The following is an 11,455-nucleotide window of genomic DNA, read 5'->3' on the forward strand; positions in this document are numbered from 1 at the left end:
CTGGGGTGATGAGCGTGCCCCTGGGTGCCAGAAACACCCACACCCCAGTCTTTGACCGTCGAGCATCAGTTTCCCATCTGTGAAATGGGCCACAGAGACTCAGGATCCGCCCCCAGCCCGGCTCCAGGGTCCCAGCGGATGCTTTGTCTGACGCTGGTGGGGTCACCACCCGGAGGAGCAGGGACAGCGGGGACCAGAGCCACAAGCAGCCCTGGTACCGCACCTGCTCCCCATGGCGCCTCCGGGAGCCTGGAAGGAAGCCCGTCCCTCCTTCCCTGGGAGCCCCTTCCTGCCCGGTGTCCATTCCCACAGCCACCCAACACTGTGTGGACTGTCCCCACAGACCCCCCCAGCCCATCAAGGGGGGCACGGGAGGGAGGGGTCAAAGGCTAGCTCAGCCCTGGGCTCCAGCACTGAGCTGTGTGACTTGGGACCCGTGCCTCCGCCTCGTGTGCCTCAGTTTCCCCATACAGAGACTCAGCATGGGCTTGGTCTCAGGAGCTCAGGGCTGGCCAGGGCGCCCAGCGCTGGGGGGGGGCAGGGGGGAACCCAAGAGGTCCTGCCCCAAACCTCTCCTCTCCTGGCCCTGCTGGCGCCGCAGTACCTCGCTGAGAAGGAGGCTCAGCGCCAGTGGCTCACGCCTGGAATCCCAGCTACTCAGGAGGCTGACATCTGAGGATCAAGGTTGGAAGTCAGCCGAGGCAGGGAAGGCCCTGAGACTCTTATCTCCAATGAACCACCAAAAAACCAGGAGTGGCGCTGTGGCTCAAGTGGTAGAGCGCCAGCCTTGAGCTGAAGAGCTGAGGGACAGCGCCCAGGCCCAGAGTTCAGGCCCCACGACCAACAGAAGAAAAACAAAAGAAGGAGGATGGCCGGAGGAAGATGGGGAGGAAGGAGGAGGAGGAGGAGGAGGAAAGCCTGGAGGTCTGGAAGGAGGAGGAGGAGCAGGAGGACAGGAAGAAAAAATACAAGGAAATATCTCCACAGCCAAAGCAATAATCTTGCAAACCTCGATTTTCCCTTGACGCTGTAGAAGCCTCACGGTCACTCAGGGGAGTCAAGGTCACGCGGGAGAGTCAAGGTCACACGAGAGAACAGGAAGGAAGGGGGCCTTGACTGGGGGTCCTCAGAGATTCGGGGTCTCCTTGGTGGGTGCTGACTGCTCGGGCCCTGGTGGTGGGCTCCTGGGCTGTGTGCATGCTCTGTGCCCCCCCTGTGCCCCCAAGCACCTGGGCATTGATGGGGGGCTCCGCTCTCTGCCCACTGGGGCCTGTGGGGGAGGGGCCAGGTCCCGGCCAGGCCCCGCCCCCTCCGGGAAGCCTTCCAGGCTGGCCAGGCGCCTTGGCTCCGCCCAACCTCTGAACTTTCTATTAGTAGACATTGGGGGGGTATGTGTGAGTGTGAGTGTGTGTGTATGTGGGTCACTGTGACACACACATACACAGTGTGTCACCAGCAAGCATCCTCATCCCCCTTCCCAAGCGGACATCATGCTCAGCCGTCACACACAGGTCAGCGAGGCCGCGCTCAGCTGCCTCCTCTGTGGAGCCCTTCCCAGCCGCATGCCCGCCCCCAGCCTGCTTCACTTCCTGCCATTGTGTGTGTGTGTGTGTGTGTGTGTGTGTGTGTGTGCACGCACTGGCACACGTGTGCCGGTCCTCAGTCTTGAACTCGGGGCCTGGGCGCTGCCCCTGAGCTTTCGCATCCAAGGCTGGCGCCTACCACAGCTCCATTCCCAGCTGGTTTTGTAGTTCATTGGAGACAGGAGCCGCCCACACCTTCCTGCCTGGGCTGGCTTTGAACCATAAACCTCCTGAGTGGCCCTGGGCCCGCGCCGGCTCGTGTGGCTTGGCGGTGTATGAATTGCAGGAGGCTGCAGACGTTCTTGCCGGGGGCTCATCATGGGGTCCTCAGCGGGACCCTCCCCCCCCCGCCCCTCCCGCAGGACCTCCAAGCTCAGGGAATTCCAGAAACATCTGTGACAGATGACAGCCTGACAACCTGTGGCTCCCGGCTGGTCACTGAGGCGGGGTCCACCAGCACCCTCCCCCACGGGCCCCCTGGGAGCTGGGAAGGACTTGGAGGTCTGCCGTGCACCCTTCCTGCCCGGCCTGCAGCCCGGCTGCAGAGCGCAAGGGGTTAAGGCTCCCTGGCAGCCTCGCCGCTGCAGGCAGCTTCCCTTCCTGTCCTTGCTTGGTGAGGAATGTCTCCAGGGCTGAGCCAGTGGGAGCCGGCCTGCGGTCCTGCACCCCCGCCCCCCCCCAGGTCAGAGCCAACAACAGCTTCCAGGCTGGGAAGACACAGTCAACGCCACCATTGCTCTTCGCGTCTTTGTTTTGCTCCACTTGCTTGCTTGCGCTGGACTTGAACTCAGGGCTCTCTGCTGACTTTTTTCACTCAAGGGCAGCACACTACCACCTGAGCCACAGATCCACTTCCAGTCTTTTGTTTTTTTTGCTGGTTAATTAGAAAGAGTCTCACAGGTTTGTCTGCTGGGGCTGGCTTTGAACTGGGATCCTCAGATCTCGGCCTTCTGAGCAGCTAGGGTGATGGGTGAGCCAGGCCGCAGGCCGCAACTCACAGAACTCACCCGCACCCAGAAGGGAGCCGCAACCACAGTGGGGGGCAGCAGGGGGGGCAGGGAGTCCTGGCTTCTTCTGGGCCGAAGCTCCGGGTGCCAAGAAGGGGGCGGGGAGGAGCAGCCTGCATGCCAGGCAGACACAGGAGCCAGGTGAACCCCCAAATCATCCCTAATGACACCAAGCCTCTCTTCACTTGGTTCCCCGCTCTCCGCTCACGGCGTGCCGGGCAAACAGCCAAGAGTTTCTGAGCCCGAGCGGCACTAATGCATCAACCCGGCTAAGCTAAGCCAGAGCTGAGTGAGTCTGCTTATTTGGAAAACAGAGACATTAGTGCCCTACCCAAGGTCACACAGCACCAAAGGAGGCGAGCCTGGCTTTGAACTCAGGCTGCTGCCTTGAGAGCCTGTGCCCTTGGCCCATCTTCTCCATGCCTGGCTGGTGACCCAGGCTGGTGACCTTGGGTTAGAGGCTCAGGGCCCCGAGCATGACACACGTATGTGTGCACACACACACACCATGGCTGAGAACAAACCCCATGACGAATAATCGCTGAGGCAAGACTTGGGGGCGGTGTCCGGTCTCGCCCCCCAGCCACTGGCCACCCTTCCAGGAACTTCCTCTCCCTCCAGCCTCAGTGTCCCCCCCTGCCCGATGGGTACGATGCTAAAGAGGAGGAGGAAGTCCCCAGGGTGCAGCGGGATCACCGTGTTCCCCGGCTTCCTGTGGATGGACAGACAGAGGACAGCCGGTGGCAGCAGGGAGGGGGCCCCAGGCGGGGGGGGGGGCATGTGCACCCCCGACGCCTCCCGAGCTGGTTTAAGAAGCAGAAGATTGATGTCCTGGCAGCCGCGCAGGCGCAGGGCCAAGCGGTTTGCATGTTTGCATTTTTCGCCGCTCGGTTTAATATGTATGCAAATGCGGCCGCGCAGCCATTAACGCCGCGGCCCGAGCAGCAGCGCGCAGCGCACGGCGCCGGCCGGCCTGATAGATGGGGAGCGGACGGAGACAAATGACAGGCTTTGTAATTTCCTTCTCCCCTCTGCTGCGGGGGGGGGCAGCCTGGGACCCCGCAGAGGAGATTTAAATCCATGCAAAACGGTGTGCGGGGTTTGGGGGGCTGCCCCCCTCCCCCAAGGTAGACCAGGAACCAGGAGAGAGGCTGTGGTGTTTCCCGGTGGGGTCCCTGCTGCACCCGGGCTGGGGGAGGGTCCCCCACCTGCTTCCTTGTCCTAAGCCTTCAGAGCTAGGGTGCCATACGGTCCCACCCCGACTGCCTGACGCAGACTGGAGGGAGAAGCAGACCCCCCACGCCAGAGAAATAGGAGCCCACATCAGACTGTACCCCAATTTATTCTTTTTTTTTGCCCAACCAGGGGCTCGAACTCACAACCTGGATGCTGTCCCTGAGTGCTTTTCTTTTGGGGGAGGGTCAGTCGTGGGGCTTGAACTCTGGGCCTGGGCGCTGTCCCTCAGCTCTTCAGCTCAAGGCGAGCGCTCTACCACTTGAGCCACAGCGCCACTTCCGGTTCTGTGCGTGGTTTATTGGAGACAGGAGTCTCACGGTCTCTCCTGCCCGGGCTGGCTTTGAACCGAGATCCTCAGATCTCAGCCTCCTGAGCAGCTAGGATGACAGGCATGAGCCACCACGCCCGGCGTGTCCCTGAGCTCTAGTGCCAGAGGCTGGTGCTCTACCACTTGCACCGCAGCTCTGCTTCCAGCTTTTGAGTGGTTCGTTGGTGTTGAGTCTCACAGGCTTTCTTGCCCGGGCTGGCTTTGAACCGTGATCCTCAGAGCTCAGCCTCCTGAGCAGCTAGGATGACAGGTGTGAGCCACCGCGCCCGGCTGCCGCCTCATTTCTTAAAGTCCTGCTGATGCCTAAACCGAGGTGTTGGCTTTGCCACAGTCTTGCCTGGCGTCTGTGCACTTGGGCCAGGCGGGGTGGGTGGCTGGCCTGGGCACACACAGCCTCACACGTGTGTTACATGTGTGTCACACGTGTGTTACGTGTGTGTTACTGTGCATCGCGCCAATGTGCGCACATCCAAGTGTCAGCCACTGAGAAAACGTGTCCCCGGGGCCCCCACCCCGCTCACTGCAGCCCCCGCCGCCCTCTCCGGCTGAGCCACCCCGACACCCTGCGGGGAGGGGAGCTGGGTCACCTAGCTGGGGTACAGGCAGCTACGTGAATGGGAGCCTGGGATTCTGCATGGGGGCCCCGGGGATACACCCCACTCTCAAGAAACGCCTATGACCCTCGCCACTCAGAAGGCTGAGATCTGACGATTGCAGTCCATAAGCCAACCTGGACAGAAAAGTCCATGCGTCTCTTTATCTCCAAATAACCAGCAAAATCAGAAGCCAGAAGTGGGGCTGTGGCTCAAGGGGTAAAGCACCAACCTTGCACAAATAAAGCTCGGGACACTGTTGAGGGAGGAGAGTGGGGCAGGGTGGGAAGTTCAGTCGGGCAGGGAGGAGAGCAGGTGCAAAGGGCCTGTGGCTGATGGGGCAGAGGTCAGTCCCAGTGCCTGAGGGTGGAGGAAGAGGAGGTTGGGGGTTTGAGCCATGCTCGGCCCAGGCAGCGCCTAGCCGTGGGTAATGGGGTGCCACGGACGGTTTCATGTTAGCCATCATCCTGTGGGTACTGATGGCTGAGTACCATTTCTCATTCCCACACAGCCACTGTGTCTCATAAAAGAAGGGCCGGGGAGGGGGACGCTGCGGCTGGCAGGGTCACGGGGTCACAGGGCAGCTGGAGCTGGAAGGCCGGACTGCAGTGGACCACAGAGGCTTTGGAGAAGTTGGGTCTCAGCCAAGTACCTCCCCCCCTCCCCCCCCCCCCCCGCCCAGCCCGCGGAGGCCTGAAAGGCGGAGGAGCCCCACGCTGGGACGTCAGGAATGGAATAACCTGGGCAGTGCGCTGAGCCGTGCGAGCCCAGGGCCCTGAGTTCCAGTCCTGCCATGAGCAGCGGCGGGTCTGTGCCGGAGCTGCTTCCCGCGGTGCACCGGGCTTGGGTCAGGCCAGGTTCCTGCATCTCCTCCAGGACGGGTCCCCCGTCCCCCCCCAGCTCTGCAGGTCCCCCCACCCCCGGCTCTGCCCCTGGGGTTCCAGCCACAGCCGCAGCTTCCTGCATTTCATTTTTGTATTTTTCCTTTCTTCTTTTTTGGGGTCCATGCCACTCATGGTTTCTGGGAAAGAAAAGGAGGTGCGCCTCTGTTGTAAAATAAATAACCAAACCCGCAGAGCTGCAAGGTGGAAGATTAAAACAAGAAAATGGCCTCCCCCAGAGGCGGATTTGGTGAACTTGGTTCTAAACCACCCGACCCCCCCATGATAAAGCTGAGGAGGAACCCCGCTTTTATGCTACAAGGGACTGCACCTCCCCGCAGTGGGTCTGCCCTGTCTCCCCCACCCCAGGCGTGACCACATGGGGGGTCTGGGAGCAGCTAAGCAGGGCCCCCCGGGGCCTAAGGCCCATTTCACCCCCTCCCAGCCCCCGTTCGGACAGTGGCCTAGGCCACTTCCACTTTGCTGTCCTGCCCCTCCACACACACAGGAAGTGTTATCTTAGGCAAAGGGGGCTCTGGACTGGGCCCAGGACCCGAGGGAGGGAGGGGGGGGGTCAGGGTGATCCTGAAGAGGGCTCCCAGGCCTGTGGTGGGTGTGGTGGACTAAGCTGCAGGGTGGGGCCCTGGGACACAGCATCCACCGCGCGGGCGGCTGGAGCCGGGCTTGAACTCAGGGCCTCTCAACTCCCCATTGGCTCAAGGCTAGCACACCACCACTCGAGCCCCAGTTCCACTTCTGGCTACTGGGAAATGAGTCGCGTGGATTTCCCTGCCTGGCTGGCTTTGAACCTCAATCCTCAGATCTCAGCCTCCTGAGTAGGCGGCTGTGCTGCTGGGTGCTGGGGGTGGGGGTCAGCAGGGCGGGGGCTCCGGCCTGGGCGGTGGGTCACGCACGGTCATACATCCTGTGGGCTGGGAGAAGACAGGATGGAGGGGGGTGGGGAAGGATGGGGACAGGGACAGGGTGGGGCCGGGGGAGGCCTCGCCCATGGTTGAGGGCAGGGAGGCATCCCTGGGCCCAGCTTGCAGATGGGGAAACTGAGGCTCCCAGACTTGAAGCCACCCAGCAGCCAGGGCTGGGCTGTTCTTGCTCCCAGTCCACGTGGGAGAACTTGCTGATCTTTAGAATGTGTGCCTCAGGCCGGGAGCTGTGGCTCCCGCCTGTAAATTCAGCCAGAGGTAAGAGGATGGCAGGTTCCTGGCCAGTGTGGGCTGCCCAGTGAACCCCATCTCAAGAACCAAGCCCAGGGACACGGCTCCGCGTGGAGAGCTCGCCACCGTGCCCAGGCCCCGGTAGGCGGGTAAGCGGGGGACTGGTCAGAGGGCCCTCAAAACCGCGCCAAGGACTGTCCGGAGCAGGGAGGCAGCCTGTGCCCCCACGCCCAGCAAGGGAAACTGAGGCTCCCCCTGAGCCTCGGGCCCTGGGGAAACAGGGCCGCCACCTCTGGAGGAAGATTCCCGCGGTCCCGGTTGGGGGTGCCAGACTGCCAGAGACAGCCGGGAGCGAGCGAGCTGCGTAATCCCGTCCTCGCTGACTTGTGATTCTTCTTCTTGACGGCAGGGAAAACGCGGAGCGCATGGCGGCCTGTCACCTCGGGGTGGCGGCCCCTCCGCGCCAGAAGAGGGGAGCAGGAAGCAGGGAGTGGGGAGCAGGAGGGGGCAGGGAGAGGGAGAGGTGGGGGGAGGGGAGAGGATGGGGGAGATCAAGGGAGGAGGAGGGGAGGAAGATGGGGGACCCCCAACAGCTCCCAAAGCACCGAAGAGGAGAGGGGTGCGCAGATGAATAATTTAGCAGGGAAATGCACAACGAGCCGTCCATAAATATTTATTTGTACAAATCTCCCCTCCAGCCTTTGTCCGGCTGTGTGTGTGTGTGTGTGTGTGTGTGTGTGTGTGTGTGTGTGTTGGGGGTGTCTTGGGGGTCACCAGGCTGCTGCTCCCCTCCCTTCCCCCTCCTCCTCCTCCTCCTGGTGCTCTCCTGGGGACCCAAAGCTTTGTGTTGTCCTGTCTCCCACATTCTGACGATGGCTGTTTATGCTGTTTATACCGACCCACCTCCCTCCCTCCCTCCTCCCTCCTCCCTCCCTCCCTCCCTGTCTTGTCCTCTCTTACCCCTCTGCCACCCGCCATGGGGTAGGATGGATGGATGTTTGTTCCCATGCCCCCCATTTTTCTCTGTGCCTTGCTGTGTTGGCGGGGAGCTGACTCTTCCTCCCCCGCTCCCCCACCCCCGCCTCGGCCAGCCTCCTGTCCCTCGCTGTCTCTGTCCATCCTTCTCTCCCGCTTCCAAGGACCTCGGCTGCAGCACTGTGGCCCTGGGCGGGCGGGGAGGCCCTGGGGGGGCGGTTTCCCTGGCAACCGACCACCATGCCTCTCTGCTGTGAGAGCTGCGGGCGCCTGGGTGAGGTTTAGGAGGCCGGGACAGAAGCAGAGAGGGGGCAGGTGGTGGCCGGCAGGCGGGGAGGTCAGAGTTCAAGGTGTGGCTGCATAAGAGGTAAGACCCCGGGTTCTGTGCACCCCTTGCCTGGGGCCCTTGTCAGCAAGGAGGTCCAGGCAGCCCCTGCCTGCAAGATGGCCGCCGCCCTCCTCCGTCCCCGCCGGGCAGTGGCCCGGGCTCAGGCGCGGGTTCTCACGGCAAATGGGGACGGGGCGGGGTGGGAGCAGAGGGGAATCCTGGGAGGACCAGATACTTCACCCAGCTCAGCCTGAAATCCTAGCTGCTCCGGAGGCTGAGATCTGAGAAGCACGGTTCAGAGCCAGCCCGGGCAGGCCAGAGCCCATGAGGCCTTATCTCCAATGAACCCCCAAAAAGCAGGAAGTGGTGCTGTGGCTCAAGTGGTAGAGCCCGACTTGAGTGAAAAAGCTCAGGGACAGCGCCCAGGACTAGCACACACATACCACACACACACACCGCATTCATAAACCACACTCACACACACACCCCACGTTCATATACCACACACACCCCCACACACCCCACATTCATACACCACACACACCCCACACACCCCACATTTATATACCACACACACACACCGCATTCATAAACCACACACCCCACACACCCCACATTCATACACCACACACACACTCCATGCACACACACACCCCACATTCATATACCACACACACCACACACACCCCACATTCATATACCACACACACACACCGCATTCATAAACCACACACACACACTCCATGCACACACACACCCCACATTCATATACCACACACACCACACACACCCCACATTCATACACCCCACATTCATACACCACACACACACACTCCATGCACACACACACCCCACATTCATATACCACACATACCACACACACACCACATTCATACACCACACACACACTCCATGCACACACACCCCCCACATTCATATACCACACACACACCACATTCATAAACCACACACACACACACACATCACACACACTCCACGCACACACACCCCATCCTCACACCCAGTGTTCTGGTGGCCCAGCCCTGTGTGTCTGAGGCTGAGGCCCCGATTTCCCTATGGAAGGATTTTTCCAGAAGCCTGTGGCTCTCCCCAGAATCTGAGGATGCTGTGCGCCATCCCCTCCAAGCCCAGCGACCCCAAACCAGCCAGGAAGTGCGGGCTGTGTGTGCTGTCTGGTGGGGAGGAGCCTCCCCCCCCCCCCCCGTGCTGTCGGCCTCCCCGCCCCCTGCCCTGTGTGTTCCGGCCTCCAGATCTCCCGAGCACAGGAGCACACAGGCTGGCCTGCCCGGCCCTCCCAGAGCCTCCCATGCCCTTGCTGCACCTCCCTCCCTCCACCTTCCCCACGAGCCAGCCCTACCGATGTGCCTGCCTATCACCAGAGGTCAGGCCTCAACTGGCACCTCCCGGGGAGGCCGGGCACCCGCCTGCCACGGCCAGTCGGGGCGTCAAATGTTATTCGTACGGGCACACACATTTCAGTGAAATCCAATGGACTCGAGACGTGGGCAGCCAAGCCCACCCCTCCCAGCGGTCCCGCCCACCGGTGCCAGGCTCAGCCCTGGTCCCAGCTGACAGCTGGCTGGGCCAGTGGGCATTAGCAGTGACTTCTGGTCTTATCTGCTGGGTACAAGGTCTGGGTGCTGTTGGCTGTGGGTTCACCTGCTTCCCCTTCTTCCTCCTACCCACTCTTGGTCCAGGGCCAGCTGCCACCACTGCCCTGGATGCCAGTCCCATCCCCCACCCCTACTCCTGTGAAATCTCTGGGCAAAAGCAGGCAGAGGAAGAGAAGCAGGCAGGGAGGAGAAGCAGGCAGGGAGGAGAAGCAGGCAGGGAGGATGGGTCCCAGAGAGGCAGGCAGGGAAGCAATCCATCCCTGGGCTGGACCAATAAAGCAGAGGTCTGGGAACGGTGTCTCCAATTCTATCCTCTGTCCCTGTGTCTGTGCACACATGGGTCAGGCCTCAGTTTCCCCTCCAGGAAGGACTCTGGGAGGGAAGACTCAGTGGCAGCTCTGCAGCAGACCCCTGGGGTGGGCACTGCCACTCCCGGGATCTGGCCGGAGCCCAGGTGGGGGCGGGTGGGGGTGGTGAGGCCTGCCAGGCCGGCACCAGGGTGGGCTGAGGCCGCTGGGGCACAAGGAGTGGGATCTCAGCAACCTCTCTGAGCTGCCCAGTCAGTGGCCCACAGGACTCCTGTCCCAGCATCACAGCACCCAGCCCAGCTGCGTCCTCCTGCCTCTGGCTTCCCACAGCCTGTGAGAGGAATCACATGCTGGCCGCTCCTCTCCCAGCCTCTCAGTCCTCTGTCTGGCTCCTGATCACTGATGTGCCCGCAGGGCCTGTGCATTTTATAAACCGTTCTGCCACAGCGTGCCACCCTGACCGAGCCAGTGCCATCCTCTGATCTCTGCCCACCTCTGCAGACTCATCCTCCACCCTGGCCTCAGTCGCTTTCCAGGCCTCAGAGCCCTTGACATGCTCTTCTAGGGCCTACAATGTTCCCCTTGTCCCCAGACCTACTACTGATCTTCAGGATTCAGTCTGGGCTTCCTGGTACCTGAGAATCATGGGAGCAACTTTCCAGGCTCATGGTCTGCCCTGTCCGTCCCAGGGTTGGACTAGCTAGGAGGGGTAGGATCCTGCCTTCTTTCTAGTCCCTTCTAGGCCTAAGGTCTGAGGGGGAGGCAGGTCAGTCTGGGGTGGTGCAAGGATGGTTCAACCCCCCCCCAATATATTCAACCTCACACCCCTCAACTGCCCTTCCCTGAGGCTCACTTCTTCTCCTCCTCCTCACCCCACAGCGTAGGACCATGATCTGAGCACACAGATCCAGGCTGGCGCCCTGCTCTGCCACCTCAAGAGTCGGAGCCTCAGAGGTCACAGATGCAAAGTGGAGGCATTTTCAGGCTTTCAGAAATCCATCAAAACTTGGGACATCACGGGAGTTCCGTTCTGTCTTTCCATATTGTTGTACATTTCCTTTTGTAACCACCTACTGTATATCTGGGGCTCTCTGCGCCCTGAGGTCCACTACTCAAATCATTTTGTGTTTTTCCCCTTCACGCAGAACATTCTGTCTCCCCATTGTCCCACCTCCAGGACCTAAAAACTCCTAGCTCATTTTTTGGGGGGAGGGTGCGGGGGGCAGTCATGAGGCTTGAACTCAGGCTTGGGCGCTGTCCCTCAGCTCTTCAGCTCATGGCACGCGCTCTACCACTTGAGCTACAGCGCCACTTCCGGCTTTTTTCTTTTTGCTTATGTGGTGCTGAGGAATCGAACCCAGGGCCTCAGGCATTCAAGGCAAGCGCTCTACCACTGAGCCACTTTCTCAG

This window comes from Dipodomys ordii, unplaced genomic scaffold, assembly GCF_000151885.1.
Source record: "Dipodomys ordii isolate 6190 unplaced genomic scaffold, Dord_2.0 Scaffold55, whole genome shotgun sequence".
NCBI classification, from domain to species: Eukaryota; Metazoa; Chordata; class Mammalia; order Rodentia; family Heteromyidae; genus Dipodomys; species Dipodomys ordii.